At 37.4% G+C, this 18,211-nt stretch overlaps 1 protein-coding gene and 1 pseudogene across 1 annotated transcript in view; both read right to left on the bottom strand.

The window, feature by feature from the left end:
- LOC140921542 (uncharacterized) overlaps positions 1-18,211 on the bottom strand; it is a 471,050-nt gene that overhangs the window by 269,400 nt on the left and 183,439 nt on the right. The gene's annotated exons all lie outside the window — the stretch shown is intronic.
- LOC140946500 (uncharacterized) overlaps positions 3,856-18,211 on the bottom strand; it is a 31,906-nt pseudogene continuing 17,550 nt past the window's right edge.

Raw genomic sequence — 18,211 nt, 5'->3', positions numbered from 1 at the left:
ATGGTTCTTGTTTATGCAGCTCCAAAACCATAGGCGTACGGGCCGGGGGGGCGAGGGGGGCTGCAGCCCCCCCAAATTTTGGGCAACTCAGATTTTTTGGGCAGCAAGAGAAAATTTGGGCAAAGACAGCTTTTAAAAACGTTGACATGTTTTTTTATTAGTATTTTGAAGAGATAAGTATTTTCTATTTTAACGTGAAGTCGGCGTAATAATCCAGTTACATTTACACGAGACAGTGGTTGCCAAGCACGTGATGAGTTTCTGTTTATAAGGGAAGGGTATCATATGCTGAGTTTTTTTTATCGTTGGGCACTGTACTGCAATGAGCTATTTCCAATCGCGAATTGATTAGAATAAACTTCCGCCTAACTTTCTACTGAATCATCTCCGCTCGTAGAACAGTGTATGGCAGATAGCATCAGCGATTGATATGAAATTGAAGAAGTGGCTGACTAATTCTCACTTTGAATTACGAGAAGAATCTTAAATTTTTTAAAAAATTTACCAAGTGGTTCAAATTATTCACTAATTTGTTAAAGTAGACCGAAATGTTTACAAAACCGCTAACAAGAGCGCCATGATACATACTAATGAAATCCTTCTTTGTACCAATTGACCAGAATTATCTCTAAAATAATTCACACAGATTTTTAAAAAGATTTAAGCTACTATGAGTTGAAATTGCATGTCAAAAGCGCTTCGTTTTCTACAGATAACGGCTAAACATCAAGATTTTCCCTTTTTTACTGTATTTCTAATGATAAAAACTTTATCCTAAAATATCCCGATAACGCTCTTACAGATTCCGTTTTAACTTCACGAACATCGAGGCGACTATTGGAGGAAAAATCTCCCGGGAACGATTTCATAGTTAGAAATAATGCTGCAAGTATAATAGGTAGTGGTGTCATTTAGCTGCTATGACAACTCCGATGTCATTGCAACCCTGATCGTGACAAATTTTCATCTTTATCTAATACAACTGTGGTGGCAATTTTTCCAAATGTTTGTTTATGGCGACGTAGTTTATGCCCAAACGTGGCAGGTATTGACCCTGAAAAACTGTATCGAGGCACTTTCATATGCCAGTACGGACTATGTTGTTGTATCGTATGGCCCTCGTTTCTTTTCGACTGTTTTGTAAAAATTTGGGCAACTTGCAAGAATTTTTTGGGCAAATGGTTTACCGCCCCCCCTGGCCGAAAATTGCCCGTACGCCTATGTGCAAAACTAGGTAGTTAATTAGTAACAAATGTATTATTTGTACATCTCGAAGATGTGGAGGGGGTTTGAATGCGCATTGAACTAGATCCCCCGCCGTGTATTTTAGGTATATTTTGTCTTAATTTTCATTGAACATTATCTGTGAGAAGTTTCAAGTCACTGCCCTTCTTCTCTTACTTCTGACGCTTACGGAACCGCCAAACATGTGGAAATCAGAATATTTAGTTAGATATATCGTTTATTAAAGATGAAATAACAACCACATGATATTAATTTGAGGAGGACTCGGAAAAAAAATCCGAGTCCCAGATGGGATTTGAACCCACGACCCTCCGTGATCTAGTCGGATGCTCTAACCACTTGAGCTACTGGAGACTCTATGGTGAGCAAGGGCCAATTTGTGGGTCTCGACTGGAACCGCATCACGCGGCTACACAGCCAAGTAATGATAGGCACACAAGAAGTGAAGAACTCACTAACAGCATCGCGCTGTCACCTTAGATATATCGTTGATTTATTTACACATTTTAAAGCAAGGCCCATCTCTCAAACGTCTCGGTTTGATATTCTGAGCTAAGAAGGATGACATCGGTGTCTGTAAGATTTGAAGAAATGACGGCAAGTCACCGGTTTGAATTACAGAGTGAAACCAAAGACGATCATCAACAATCAAGGAAACTGAGGAAATGTCTCTCTCGTAACTATTGTAGGAAGCCAAAAAGGGTTTTATTTTAAGTCACTTAACCTGAAAAAGCTTTTTCTACTAAAAAAATTTAAATAATCGTGGCAATATAATACAGTTACAGAAAGAAACAGCTTACCTTCCTCCATCGTTCTCGCTCCTGCGTGAAAGCGGCGCAGCTGAGCCACGACCCTTGCAGGTACACATCGGTGCACATATGATAGTGATGTACAGTGCACATAATGAGAGGAAGCGGGAAACTATAGTAAAAATTTTACGAGAAAAAAAATAATAACACTCAGTCTGCACAGTCTGCACTGTCTGCACAGTCTGCAGTCTGCAGTCTGCATGGTCTGCGTTTCAACATGACCGATCTCAGGCCCTCATGTGGCGCCGAAAGAAAATTCGTTAAAAAAAATTTACAGAAGCGAATTTCTCCAATCTAGTTTCATATTTGTTATATACTTATTAAAAGAAGTCTACAGAAAAATTATGAGCGAAATCCATTTTGTGGGCAAAAGTCGATATGAGGATCTTACAGAGACTGGCTCTTAACATGATTTATCAGATGAAGTTGACCGATCAGACTGTCATGTGATCCTGTTACATACCTGCTAAAATATTATCCAGTGCTCCGGAAAACCGCAAAAGGTAATTTTACGTCTAATAATTTAAGAGATTTTTTTTCTAAGCACTTTGTGCCCCGCTCCACCTCTCACTGGACGGCATTATAGCGAACAGTGCTTTCAGAAGTCTATCTGGGAGGTTGCCACTCGAGGAGACGGCTAGCTGAGATTCAGCCGTGTACACGTTGAGAGGTCATGAAACTGGCCTGTTTCAATGATCAATTATTTTCTGTGGTTTTGTTTTTGACAGGAATTTGTCTCTGACAAGATGTTGTTTAACCTATTATTATTTCTAGTTCTACTTCTAGTCTCATATCTTATTCGGATCCGATTTAGTAAAAATGGGACCCGATTTCTCAGAGTCCTATAAAGGTTCATATTACTATTAATCAATCCTTATGAAGAGTAATTAATTGGGATATGCATTAACGTAAAATTCAAAGCAAATATTTTTCTGCTAAACCTTAACAATTACGTCCACAGATGTATCGCTTTCCAATTAACCATTGCTTTCTTCTTTAGATTATTTATTTTTATTTCAGACCTGAACTTCCTGGTACTTCATTCTATCCACCAAAGCTATAATTCTTTAATTAGGATTTGCTGAAATGAATTGCTTATATGCTAGGAGAACTAATGCCATGCTCATAAGCCTTTCTTAAAAAGTTCTTCGAGTTACATCAGTTTCATCCGCATAGCACTAGACTACGGAGACGCCTTTCTCGCGTGGGGTGATTTTCACAAGCGCTAGCGTTTCGATCACTCTACTATCCCTGGGGGAAAATGGGGACTACTCGTAGTCTACATAGCACACGCACAGTAGAGATTCACCTAGCGCTCGCACCAGTGGTTACTGCTTCTCAAATATCATTTCACAGTCTATTGCGATCAAGAAGACTAGGTAAAACATAAAACGAAAAATGCAAAATAATGTAGGCTTAATATTCCAGGTTTGACTAGACAGCTCGAAATAAGTAACATAACAGGTGTAGATTTTGCAAATTAGACGAGGAGAAATGTTTGAAAAGAAATAAATCAGAACATTTGTTTATATTAAAGATCAGTTTAATAAGGTGGTACAAATTTAGTACTGTAACTTACAGGCCTCAAAATTAATTTGACAAATATTAATTAAAAAGGATTTTTTTTTTCGTTGCCTAGTTTATAAAAAAAAATCATCCTGGCTTAATCAATGTAGCCCGAGTATCAGGAGTTTCTGGGGGGAAAGGGGAAGGAGAGACAAGGAAGGTCTGATACTCACGCTATAATCAATGTAATATTAATTGACTGTCAAGTTTGAAGCTGAATACGATGCCACAGTTTTTAGGTTGTTTCGTAAAATGTTTCCACTTCGTCTGGTGTGAAATAATAATTATTACTTCCTCCTGCCAAAAATGTCTGGGTGAAGGTGCTTCCGTAGTTGTACCCGCTCGGTGGGCTGTAAGTATAGCCAAGGTTGGCATAGTTACTGCCACTGGATGACGCGTAGTTGTCAATGCGAAAGTCATGGCCTCCTCCGAAAGTAGGTCCATCAGACGAGCAGTCGTATATGGCATTACCGTAATATCTATAAGCAGGAAGTTTCACAGGTGCCCATCCTGGCTTGTTAACCAGCGAGAAAAGAAATGCCTGGGAATCATATCGATACTGGCAGCTGTAACCTGTTGGGAAAATAAGAAATGAAAAAGATGATCAATGCACAGACTTTGCTCAAAAATTCGAATTCATACAGACAAGAAAATATACTGATAACTAGATCATAGTAGTTTAGCTCCCTTAGCAAAGATCGATGATCAGTCTCGTGAAAAGTGTGATTTTAATATCAAGTTTATTCTTACTTAAGTATTTACTTTTGGAAGGAAGAAACTGCTACTTCTTTGAAAAGCTAAACACACACACACAAAAAAATGAACAGAGCGATAAATTGCAGAATAATATTCAGTTGTCGGCACCCCGATATATAGGCTTATGGAGTGTTTAATTGTTGTTTACTACAGGCGAGTGGAACCTCGATATAACCGGCAAACCTCTATATGACGAATTCCTCGATGTAACTAAAGATTTTCTTTACCCCACTTATAGTAATATATATGGAAAAGAACGAAACCTCGTTATGTAGCGAACAAATTTGGCCGGTCTCTTGGTCCTTCGTTGATTCCACTGTTCCAAATTAACTTCAGAACTACCCCCCTGAAGTCTTTTTGTTGTTGTAAAACACAAAGAAGAAAAAAAAAATAGAAATAATAAATTGCAGATGAAAAGAATTACATGGAATAAATAAATAATTAAAAAGTAGCCAATTTACGCATTTAGGGTCGCCAAGCACCTATCCAAAGTAGCACTCTGATTGGCCAGCCCTCGGGAACAATAGAAATTTGTTCATGGAAAAATCGTCATGTATGCAGTAGTTACTATTTCCCATCCCGATGAGACTCTATTTCACAGTTTAGTACAGCCAAGCAACTTTTTGGACCCTCTTCCTCAGTTTATTATACTTTTGAACGTATCTTCAATGCCACCAGAACAGGTGTTGTGTGCCTTGATGTTTGAGGTAAGGCCGACGTCAAAGAGTCCTCCTTCGACGAAAGCTACTGCCGCCAGTAAAAGAAAAGACCGGTTGTACCGAGTGTACCGAGTTTACCGAGAAAGGAGGCTTTAGCCCTCAGATGATCTGGCTAGTAACATACATCGTATCAATTTTCAGCATCATAATAGTATTGTTTTTAAAACAAAGTAAACCTTAGGTAAGGGGGTTACCCCGGGTTTTGGCTAAGTCACTTAATTACTGCAAGAGAAAACTGTTAAGATTTCGGAAAACTTAGGAAAAACATGATTTTAGCAACTACGCTACGTATAACTAGCACAAACATTCACTTCCGGAGCTCTCCATTTGGGGGACTCGCGAATTGTCACGCGAGAACAGCACACCAAAGGAGACGCGAGTGCGAGGGGCGCCATACATGGAGAGCTTGCTAGGAGGCTAATACCGGGAAGTCGCTTCTTCCTTCTGTCGCCATCGCCGTTGTAGTGATTTCGCTTTTAAGATTGTTAAGAGCCAGAAATTGTGCTGTCATGGTATACGTATATCACGTCACTCTTCTCCCTATAGTTGGGTTAGGTATCAACAAATTCTCCTGTAACCGTTTCGTATCAGCAGTACCGTTCTCGCCACGACACAGAGCAACGAAAGTTGCTCTTGTAAAAGCAATTAAGTGATGATGATGATGATGATGATGATGATGAAAGTTTATTAAGGTGTCTAAAGAAGCCTCCTAGCTTAGGTTAAAAAACCTATGCTAATTAGGGGACACAAAATAAATAAATATAAATTAAAGTAAAAAAAATATATTTACATATAAGCGCAGGTATAAAAAAAAAATAATGACATTAACAATATTTACAGTATGACAAATATATCTATGAATTGCAGAGATGACAACAATTGCATCCATTATCCATTAGTGTTACTATATCTAATCTACTTATTTGTTTTTTGAAACATTTTAAGCTGATAAGTTTTGGGATAATATTCACCAGAGATTGGGCCCCAAGTGGCGGAGGGAGTGCTTGCCATACGTTACCGTGTTGTACCTGGCAGCGGAGAAATCAGACTACCTTAAGTTATACTTGGATCTATGCTTAATAAAAATGTCACTGATATAGGGGGGGGGGGGGGGGGGCATAGATTGTTCTTGGCTTTATACATTAAAACACAAATGTCTTGTAGTCTCCTGTTCTGTAAACTTGGCAGTTCTGCTCTTTTTAGAAGTTCAGGGTAGCTAACATTGTTCCTAAAAACAGCACGCAGGCCCCTTTCTTGCATCCGCTCGATTTTACAAGAATCACTGGCTCGGCAAAAGTGCCACACAAGGTGGCAATATGTAAGGTGCGTGAAATATTGCTGCTTTAAAAAGCATAAGTTTAGCATTTGTCGGAATCAAGTTTCTAAGTCTCATAAGGACGCCAATTTTCTGACCGGCAATTTTGCAGATCATGTTAATGTGCTCTGAAAAATTCAGCTTAGAATCTATTGTGACACCCAACAATTTGAGAGAGTCAGTTATACTAATAATATCATGATTGTTTAACCCCGATCACTTGAGTGGTATTATTATCGCTTTGGTCATGTCCGATGTTCATGGTTTTATATTTCTTTAAGTTCCCAGCTAGAAGATTTGAGTTGTACCAATTAGTGGCCTGCTGTGCACTTTCCTTTAGCATTAACATAACAGAGGACTGATCCCTTCCTGTGTGATAGATCTGATGATCGTCCGCGTACATAGACAAGTTAGTTGTTACACAGTACGACAAATCGTTCTGGAATATATTCCAAAGTAAGGGACCTAGAGCGGATCCCTGTGGACAGCCTCGGTTAACAGTCCTACTTGAACTGACAAGGTCCCCAATCTTCACCCGGTAATTTTTAAAAGTACAAAGCCAACCCGGCAACAAATAGGTTCGCGTGAAGAACCGAAGCCATGGTCTTGGCAATAACAAAACATTCGAAAGACTGTCAGTTAAGCTACAGTATCCCAAAAGCTATTACCAAGGGAGAGGAACTACACACTCCAATACAAACTCACATTATCTTGAGAAAAAAAAAAAAAAAACAAGATGGAAGTTTATTATAAAAGTTGTTTAAAAATACGATCTTGACTGAGTAACAATGCAATTCTCATGATCAATAGCTGGTTTAGAGTCAGTTTAAGCCGCAATTATATGTATATATCTATATTTGGATCTGTAAATCAGAGTCACCCAACGACTGTTTTCTGTAAAATGTCTGTTCGGAGAAGAAAATATTACCTAGAATTTGCTTTTACTTGAGGACGGCGAAAGATTTCTAGATGACCTGTTTCATTCATGTACAATTTTCGAAGCTTATCGAACAAATTCCCTACGATTTTCTGAAGTTTAATTTTCACATTTCACTTCCCCAGTTAGGCTATTTTTAGTAGAAAAAAGGAAATCTAAAATTTTGGGATTCAAAAGTGTGATAGAGAGAGGAATCAGAAAATGTCTACCTTTCGTAATAAGTCAAATTGCATCTAAAATTTTCAGGAAAATAATACTCAAGCCCTTGTAATTTCGAAAGGACTCAAGCTCCCCTAGGATGACCCAACAGATACAAATTTTATAGCACCGCTTATAATGTATTTCTTGATAGCTAAAAGTACTCTGGATAGGCCTAAGAAGTGTTTTTAATGTATTCAGGAGAAAACCGTCGTTGGGTGCCCCTGCCGGAAATCCTTAATCCGTGAGAATTTCAGAACATCATGCAAACAAAACTTAAACCGTGAGCTGGGCACAGCGTAGACTACGAGTAGTCCGCCATTTGTCCTCAGGGATAGTTGAGCGAGCGAAACGGAAGCGTGCGTGAAAATCACCCCACGCGAGAAAAGGCGACACGTGGCGGGGAGAGAGAAAAATGACGACTACATCAATTTTGCAAAAAGAGAAGCTAAACTTGCAGTCACTCATCCCTGCACTCATACAGCGAGTGTGACAACGTGCTTCGATTACCGGTTGTAACAAACATCAAAATGGAGCCGGTTTGCTTCACAGTGAATAAAACAAGTTTTCTCAGACACAACTTGTTAAAAAATCTAAGATTAAATTAAGCCACAAATATTAAAGAAACAACCACTCCGAAACAAGGTACACTGTACTGTACACGCGCAGCACACTCCATTCGATTCTCTCGAATGACGCGAAAGAATCGGACCGCTTGGGCCGCATGCTTTGTTGTGTTGTGATTTCGCCCCATGTAAGAAAATCCGGAATCGGAAAAAATTTTGCTTATGGAATCCGGAATCCCAATAACGAGTGGAATCCAGAATCCAAGACTGTCCTGGATTTCCTTACATGGGGCGATGTGATTGCTTCGGTACAGTCCGGTACGGAAACAGTCTCATCGAGGCAAAGATAGCCAATCACCCTTACCAAATCCAACACTGTTTTGAATGTATTTTTAAGCTATTTTTGAAAACTGTTTTTTACCTGTTTTGTGAAATAGGTTTTAAATAGGGTGAAAAGTGTATTTTTAATGTATTTTTCGACTGCTTTTAAAGGTGTTTTAACCTGTTTAAAACGCTATTAAAAAAGAATTTTTAATGTATTTTTAAATTCGTTTAAAATATATAAAAAATTCCAGGGCTTTTGCAAGGCTCAAAACAGGTCTAAAATAGTTTTTAAATGTCTTATAAATCGGAATAAAAACAGGATAAAAACAGTTTCAGAAACATATTTTAATTTGCTATACTATTTTAAAACTATTTTTAATGGCAATTTTAAACGTATTTTGAAAAAAACAGGTTTAAAATAGGTCCAAAAATATATTTTTAATATATTTTTCGACTGATTTTAAAGGTGTTTTAACCTGTTTAAAACGCTATTAAAATGTTACGCTTCAAAATATATTTTAATAGCTTTTTAATGGGTTTCGAAATTTAGTAAAATAATCGTATTTGCAAATACAATAAAAATACTTTGAAAATAGTATTAAAATACCACAGAGGAAGAAAAGCAATAGCACGCGTATATTGTGAAAATACATCAAAAATAGGATGCAAAAATGCAAAAACAGTATAAAATTGTAAGAAAATAGCCTTAGAGTTGTCTGAAAACAGTACAAAAATCGGTCGAAAGAGCATAAAAACAGTACAAAAACAGGATGAAAATACCATTTAAATTCATGAAATAAAATGAATACAAAACCGTCGAAAATTATTCTGAAAAAGCAAGATTTACTTCTGCGAAATTTCTCCACACAGTCCTACGCTAGGATTTCACCGGAATTATTTCTTAGCCGATTACTTTACGTTGATTTCCCTACGAATTCTCAGGAAATTCTTATGGAATTTTTCAGAAATGCTGAAATCAATCTTTAGCCTGTGTACAAACCCCTCCCCTCAATAAAAATCGGAGGGGAAGGGGGTCGGTACACAGGCTATCAATCTTCCGCTTCAAAAGAGTATTGCGTTACGTTACCGGTAAATAATAATCTACATACATGTAACTTACATTTTTTATTATATTCACGGCTTTACTCAATTATTTTCAGAAGCTTGCAGGCTACGCCTGAACGTTTAATTATTGGCTGATAAAGAACAACATAAGAATAACACCATCAAATTTACACGAGCATGAAAGAGGTCGGTGACGTGACATCAAGTGACTGAGAACAGCGAGGCTGAGCATGGAACCCTGTAAAAACTAAAATTGCCGTACAGGCGGGAGTATATAAATGTTTACTACCCTTCATTTGTTTCTCATACGGCGTATACTTAAGCGTCTTAGTAACATGTTATGCATATATTGTGTATTATACTCACATAACAGAAGACTCTTGGATTAACACACAAGACAGCATTAGACCGCGTGCTTCGGAGAGAAACTGAACCAGATCCTTTCAAAGTATATAACAGTCGCTGAGGAGTCATACCCATTTTTGATCCGTGATAAATGCAACATCTACGTGTTCAGACAATCCGCAGAGTTGAAATGTATACTTTTGTAAGATCGTAACAAACAGTAAAATCAAGCGCACCTGCCATCACAGCAACCGCCGGTACAATAATTTGAAATGAGCAAAGGACAAAGGACGATTTGTTTATCACGTGCATTTGTCACATCACCGCGGCGCGAAGTCGTGATTTCAGTCGCGCGTGACATCTTAGAAATAAGGCCTACTCTGGGACCTTAAGTCGCCGTAATTTTAGGCGACTTAAGGCGATTTAAGGCGACTTTAGGAAAATTTGGTCAAAATGTTGCGCGACTTAAGGCGATTTAGGGCGACTTTAGGCGATTTAAGGTGACTTTAGGCGACTTAAGGAGAAAAAGGTGACATTTAGGTGAGTTACATGTTAGTGTCAATATGTTGCAGTTAATTTTTAATTTCAGTCAATTTTTGGTTTCCCTTTGTTTTAAATTCATTAGCATACATAACCATACCCAGAAACGATGGAAAAATAAAAATTAACTGAAATAAAAATGAACTACAACATATACAAAATCAAAATCTGATAACACTACCTCTCTAGGGACACAATGTTGTAGCATAAGTTAATTCAGTCTTGAAGACATCTACATTAGTCTTCCAAATTTTCAACAATCTCAGCTACCTAATATTTTGAACATTAAATATCAAGGTAGCTTGTGTTGCAGGTGTATTCTAACTGTGGTTAGTAACATTCGTGAAGCAGCTCTAATATCCTTGTTCTGGGCCCTGATGCACTAAATGAATTACCAGCCTTTTGAGTTCCCCTTCAACATGATTGGCAAATGGACAATGGCATTTTTAACAGTCCAGTCCTGGCATGTTCTCTAATCCTGATACACACACAGGGGGCCCAGAACTAGGATTTTGCCACTGTTTTGCAGATGGACTTAACCCAGAGTTAATTTCCATCTGTGGCACAGGCTAATATCAAGGGTGTTGGTTTAGTATTACATTAGCAGAGACAAAATCTGAGTTAGAAGCAACCAAAAGGGTAAATTTTCTCTTGGTCTTTAAATGCATTATTTCATAATATAAGGGACAAAAAATCAGTGGCTCCTGCATTTCTTTTTCCAAAAAATAAAACCATAAAAGTAGAGTATTTCAATACATCTCTGTAACATACTGTGAGCTGGTTTGTAGCAAAAACTTTATATTGAAGTGTCTTTTTTTCATAATTTGACAACAAACATTTAAGTAATTAATTTTAAACATCTAAAATTACTTATCGATATCGCACATTTTGGAAATGACGATCCCCATTGTATGTCTTGGCAGTTGCTCTGCCAATGTTGGGAGAGTTGAAAAAACTGACCCCCACTCCGCGGACTACCCACTGACCCCAGTCCGCGGACTACTCTACGGACTACTCCGCGGACTACTCTACGGACTAGTCCGCGGACTACCATGCGGACTACCCTAACTAATCAACCAAATTTACTTTCACGGAGAAAAGAGTTAGAAGAAGCGTACCTGCCTACAAGATCACACTTGATAAACAGCCGCCATCTTGATTTTCGCCATTTTACTCGACCCAGCCCTTCTTCTTCATTGCTACGTCCATTGCAGCTTCCGTTCTTGGATCGTCACGCAACGCTTCTCTCCAAACCTCGCGTGACGATCCAAATAACGACTGCGTGCCCTACGTAGGAGAATACGTCTCCAAGGGCCTTGTGGGCCAGGTGAATCCAAAAATATGGTGACTTCCAAGCACGGCTATAAGTAAGTTCTTAAAAACATTTTTAAGCTGAATATAACAAAAACTGTTACCAGCGCCAATAGTGGTCATCGATTGGCTGATCTATATGAAATATAAACTATCAGTGGCTGGCATGACGTCAATGATGTCTTTCATTGATTATGCTGGCGAGAAGTATGCAAGCAGACCCACGGATCAACCTTCAACACTCTTTTATTTTTTTTTAAATTTTAAAGGCATTTATGACTAAAACTATTTAATGGAAAATGAAACTTATAGGACAAGTCACAAGATGTTGCTTAACTCATGGCTTCAACCTTGAATCTTGAACTGTCTTCTATGTATACGTTGTAGTTCAATTTTATCTTTGGTTCAATTTTCAATTTCCTTTGTTTAAAATTCATTATCATATATTAACATAGAAAAGAACAATGGAAAATAAAAATTGAACCAAGGATAAAATTGAACCACAACATATACATGCTAACACTTACTCGTTTGTCACATTACATTTTTGTGATGCGATGTTTTGAAATAATAACAACAATTATAAATAGCACGGTTTTCAATTGAGTGTCATTAATTTGCGTTAACTTTAGTTTTGCACTACTTTTTTGTGATTGGTTAGGAAAAGTTGTAAAAGAGTGGGTTTTCATCAATTGTTAATGTCGATGGCAAACAATTGAAACAAATTAAAAGGGATGAATATTCAACACACAATAGAGTACTAAAGTGTGACGTCATAAAAATGAAATTTCTGAAATTATGGGATTTGTCAGGATATTCTGAAAGAACAATGCCCAAGAGGCCTATCTGCCAAAAATGAGCATTTCTGGGCAAATTGTCCCTGAGATCGTAGCCCAGTTATGCTTAGAAAACTCCATACAAACCCTTCTAAATTTTTTTTGGGTCGACCCAAAAAAAAATTAGAAGGGTTTGTATGGAGTTTTTTGAGTTTAACCGGCTAATATCTCAGAGACAATTTGCCCCGAAATGCTCATTTTTGGTTAGTAGGCCTCTTGGACATTGTTCTTTCAGAATATCCTGACAAATCCCATAATTTCAGAAATTTCGTTTTTATGACGTCATCACTTTAGTACTCTATTACCGGTCATCCATTGCTGAACGGCGTGCTCTGACTTGTGGCCGATGAAGACTGGGGCGAGGCTAAAGGAGAGCTGGGTCGAGTAAAATGGCGAAAATCAAGATGGCGGCTGTTTATCAAGTGTGATCTTGTAGGCAGGTACGCTTCTTCTAACTCTTTTCTCCGTGAAAGTAAATTTGGTTGATTAGTTAGGGTAGTCCGCATGGTAGTCCGCGGACTAGTCCGTAGAGTAGTCCGCGGAGTAGTCCGTAGAGTAGTCCGCGGACTGGGGTCAGTGGGTAGTCCGCGGAGTGGGGGTCAGTTTTTTCAACTCTCCCGCCAATGTTTGTCCCCAGACGCTTGGCTAAGAGGATGTTTTTCCAATTGAATTCAAAACAAAAAGTTTGTAGTTCTCGCCGTATATATATTGCTCCTTTCCTGTCTCAGTCAAACAAAACACTTCCAAATACTTGCTTCGCTAGTGAACCGTACTCTCTTATTCATGGTCTCTCTGGAAACTTTCCAGTCGGGTTGATTTCATGAGTGCATTTATGCACCAGCAGAAACGTAAACAACTAAGCTTAGCTTCAACCAACCTCTCTCGGTCTGTTCAACGCGGCAGCGTTTACGCTCTCAGCACAAAAGGAAGCATTATGCGTCATGTTTAAACCGATGGCAGTACCAAGTGTAAACGTTTCCATTATTATGTCAGAAATTTCCATTTAAAAGGAGATCTTTATACGAAAACGCGAGGTACAACATTCTATCCGCCATTTTGCTTCTCCCAGAATTCCACTGCAGTCGCAAGCTAATTTCCATGGTTTCTCGGTCCCGCCCTCTCCCCGCCTCCAGACCAGTTAGTCACGTGATCAAAACACACTACTTTCTGGGCGGCCATAAGGTAGAGGAAAGAACAGTATTATTTCGCTTTTCTACGTTGTTCATCAATAATGATCGATTACATCAAATCGTTTGGCAGGGAGCAATCACGACAACATAAACAAAGAGCAGTATTACGCACCTTCGATGTACAAAGCTTGAATTTCTGTCTGGAAGGGAAGACCTAAAGAGACGACTGTAGAAGCTAAGCTAAGTGTTCAAGTTTATAAGAGTGATTGTGTTTCTGTCAATGATAGATGGATATAATTCGACGGTAAATACAGATCAGAGGTTGTGTGCCGGAGAAAAAACTTATCATTAGTTGCTCTTAAAATGTGGGTCGGTAATTTACATGGACACTTTTTTCGATTGACCTTTAGACTTGTATTAACTACCACAAAATTTAGATTAATGTTGTGGCGGCAATAATTGTTTTTTTCTCTCCCTTCAACCTACCTGTATTGATCTTAGTTACTTGAAATGTCTTTCAATGTTGGACTCTCACAAAGCAGTAGAAAAGAGTTTTAACTATATTTTGTTCAGGGTGCAAAGAAAGTCGGCTTTACAGCTTGCCTAGCATACACTAGCCTGAAAGCCACTTTGACTAACCCCAATTTTTTTTATAAATGGGACTGATTACAGTTCTTCTGTAATCTGAATTCCCTAAAAAACTTTCCTTGCCAGCCAGGCAAGTTAAAAACGCAGTTCACTAGCCCAATCATAAAATCCAGTACCCCAGGGCTATTGCCTGGACACTACTCTGTCTACTCTCTTTGCACACTGTTTAATGTAGTTTAGCTAGAACTTGAACCTTTGAATGCCTTTTTAAACAATATTTTTACTGAGAAATATGAGACAAACCTCCCGGATGAAATTAATAAAATACCTGTACAAGTGACTGGATAAAGTTGTGTACTATATGTTGTCATTTTTGCATAAACAATACAGGAATGATTATTCTTGTATTGTTTACGACTAATTATTACGTGTAGTAAATTGTGTAAAGTAATTAAATGTATAAATTAGAGGGCTGGAGAAGAAATTAATTGGTCTTAAGTCACCGTGGGAGTTTTTTTGTGGGGGGTGGGGTGGGTCTGTGGCTAATATTATTGAACACGGGTTCTTATACACTTTATGAGAAATCATGCATTCTGGAAATAGAAAACTAAAAAAGTAATAACTACAAGACAATTTGAAACTCGTTAAGATTTGAATAATTTAGTGACTTAAGGAAACTAAAGGCGACTTAAGGCGATTTTAGGCGACTTAAGGCGATTTTAGGCGACTTAAGGCGACTTAAGCCGACTTTGGGCGACTTTAGGCGACTTTAGGTCCCAGAGTAGGCCTGAAATAATATGCCATGCATGTGCGGAATAATCTATGAGAGAAAGATAACTATATGTCGGAGTTTATTCATATCTGAGCTTTGTTTCTTGATGCAACATATATGAGGTGAGATCTTAGCTTGGATAATTTATTTATTATGTAATTTCAAGGGCTTATTTTAGATAAACCTCTGTTGACCGCGTGCATCCGGTTCTCGGCCCGCGGCTTCGGCTGTTTGTGAAAAAATTTCTATATGAAATTAAAATGCGATTTTAAGAAGTTTCTTTTAAAAAACTTATGGAAAGTCCCGTAACTGCATTAATTGAATCACGGCTAAAATCTACACGGAGATTTTCGCAGAGAGCTTGCAGGTAATGAACAGTGAGGAACGGATAGATCTTTTATCGGAACACTGTCACAGTTACGTGTTGTCAGTCAAAGCTAAAACCTGTTCCTAATTTTCTTCTCTTTTTTTATTTAATTTAGATTTAATTTTTCGCTCAGCTTCGAACTTTGTTGGGAGGAGAATCCGGTCCACAATATGTGACAGCTTGTTTTGAGTCATTTATGAGTTCGTGACACGATGAAGGCTTAAAAATTAACTTTGTGCAATTGTTACTTTTATTTATAGTCTGAGTATAAGTCTCCCAAAAGACATTACAGTATTGCACCCTAGTAATAATAAGTTATAAGTACACTACTTTAAAGTATTTACAATAAGGTAAGCATTTGATGACTTTAAGCAGACCTTAAATAGTTTATGGATAATCTGTTTTTATAGTCAGGGTGCTGTGTGCCCAAAATACAATTCAAATAGACCTCAAAACAGTGTTTAAGTACCCTATTTAAAAGTATTTAAAATGCGGTCAGTTCTTAAGGTTTTAAAACATATTTCAAATAGTCTATTTGAACTCTGTTTGTAACTTTGTCAGTGGATGCGTCTCAAAATACATTTTAGATACAACTCAAAACAGTGTTAAAGTACCCTATTTAAAAGGATTTAAAATACGGTCAGCATTTAGGCTCTTAAAACATATTTTAAATAGTCTATTTGAACTATGTTTGTAACTTTGTGAGTGGATGCGTCTCAAAATACATTTTAGATACAACTCAAAACAGAGTTAAAGTACCCTATTTAAAAGTATCTTAATTACAGTCAGCATAAAAGCCCTTAAAACATATTTCAAATAGTCTATTTGAACTCTGTTTGTAACAGTGTTAGTGGTTCTATGCCCAAAATACATTTTAAATACTCTATTTTAATCATATTTATTAAACAAAATACATTGTAAATTGATGAGAGAGGTTTTCCTTTACATGAAATACAATTTAACTACACTCAAGATATATTTCAAACAGGGGCGAAAATTTAAATTTTTTTGTCAAATAGTATTAAAATACAGGAAAATAGTGTTCAAATACTGAAAATACATTTTAAATACTTTAAAATCAGTTTCAAAATACATATGGTTTGGTAAGGGCAGATAGCCACTTTGGAATGGTGCTGGTCAAATGCGCATTTACAGTGCAGTACTTACAAATATAAACTACAGAGTACAGCAGTGCTAATTCCATATATCTCTTAGCATAATTTATACTGATTAATTTTCACATTTTTTTGCTTTCTTTAGGTTTGTATCAAACTAATTTATGTCTTTGGAGTTGGTAGACAAGATTCAGCGAGGTAAAGAAAGGTTTCCATTTTATATATTATATATCTGTCTGGATTTGTTAAAACGTGGCTAAAGAAATTTCAAGTGCATTTTAACTATTTGACATATAAGTAGAATGGGAAGCAGTTAAAAGTCACTAGCTGAAGCTAAACAATGACAATAATAATAACATTTATAATAATAACATTTATTTATACCGCGCAAATTCAACTATACAGTTTTCAAATGCGCCTTACAATTAAAGATCTAAAAATATACCTTACAATTAAAGATCGAAAAATATACCGTAAAAAAAAATATACATATATAATTTGCACGGGCTCTCTTGCCAAGAGAAGGTGTCTAGGTTCAGCATGCTTCTCATTCCCCGTTACAGAACCTCCCTTGCGGTTTCGCACTGGAAATTAAGGATGGTACTTATGGTTGAGTACCGATCCAGCCGTCTCGACCAAAACAAGCCATTTTCCGGACCGGTTTCGACTTTACTGTCTTCTTCAGCGGATTTTACAGTTTCAGCTTGTCCGGTCGCTTAAGCGCCGTTGGACCTACTGCATTAACTATGTGTCACAACTCTTTATATACCATAAATTGAAAATTACGTGTATGACGTGGGTATGGCATCAATAGATTGATTAATGAGTTGTACTCATTTTCGTGCACAGTTCTTTGGCGTTTTTTGTGTTCACGCGGAAAACTTTAAATCTTAATGTCTCTCTATCCTTACAATTTGAGGCTAGCTTGTGCTACTTTTGAAGTTTTGACTTAATTGCCACTAAAGAACCGTTTTTCTCTGATTGTATAAGCGGTGATGACTCTGCTCTTGCGCGAATTTCTATTACGTATATGACGTGGGTATGTCGTCAATTAATTAATTAATGATTAGTTGTTTTTCGTGAGCAATTATTTGGCGTTTTTGTGCATAACGCGGAAAACTATGACTCTTATTGTCTTTCTAACCCCACATTTTGAGGTTTAATTGTGCTGGATGTGTCTTTCTGCAAACTTGTCTGTCACTCAGTAGAGAATTGTTCGTTTCTGATTTTATTGGCGTTGGTGGCTCTAATCTTTGGCGTAATTCTATTCCATTTACGTATATGACGTCGGTGTGGCGTAATTTTCAATTTATGGTATATAAAGAGTTGACACATAGTTAATGCAGTAGGTCCAACGGCGCGTAAGCGACCGGACAAGCTGAAGCTGTAAAATCCGCTGAAGAAGACAGTAAAGTCGAAACCGGTCCGGAAAATGGCTTGTTTTGGTCGAGACGGCTGGATCGGTACTCAACCATAAGTACCATCCTTAATTTCCAGTGCGAAACCGCAAGGGAGGTTCCGTAACGGGGAATGAGAAGCATGCTGAACCGAGACACCTTCTCTTGGCAAGAGAGCCCGTGCAAATTATATATGTGTATATATATATATATATATATATATATATATATATATATATATATATATATATATATATATATATATATGTATATATATTACAACATTAAATTACAACATTATATCAGAAAA

Source organism: Porites lutea, chromosome 1 (assembly GCF_958299795.1).
Source record: "Porites lutea chromosome 1, jaPorLute2.1, whole genome shotgun sequence".
NCBI lineage: Eukaryota > Metazoa > Cnidaria > Anthozoa > Scleractinia > Poritidae > Porites > Porites lutea.
This window is presented reverse-complemented; position numbering and strand designations above follow the sequence as displayed.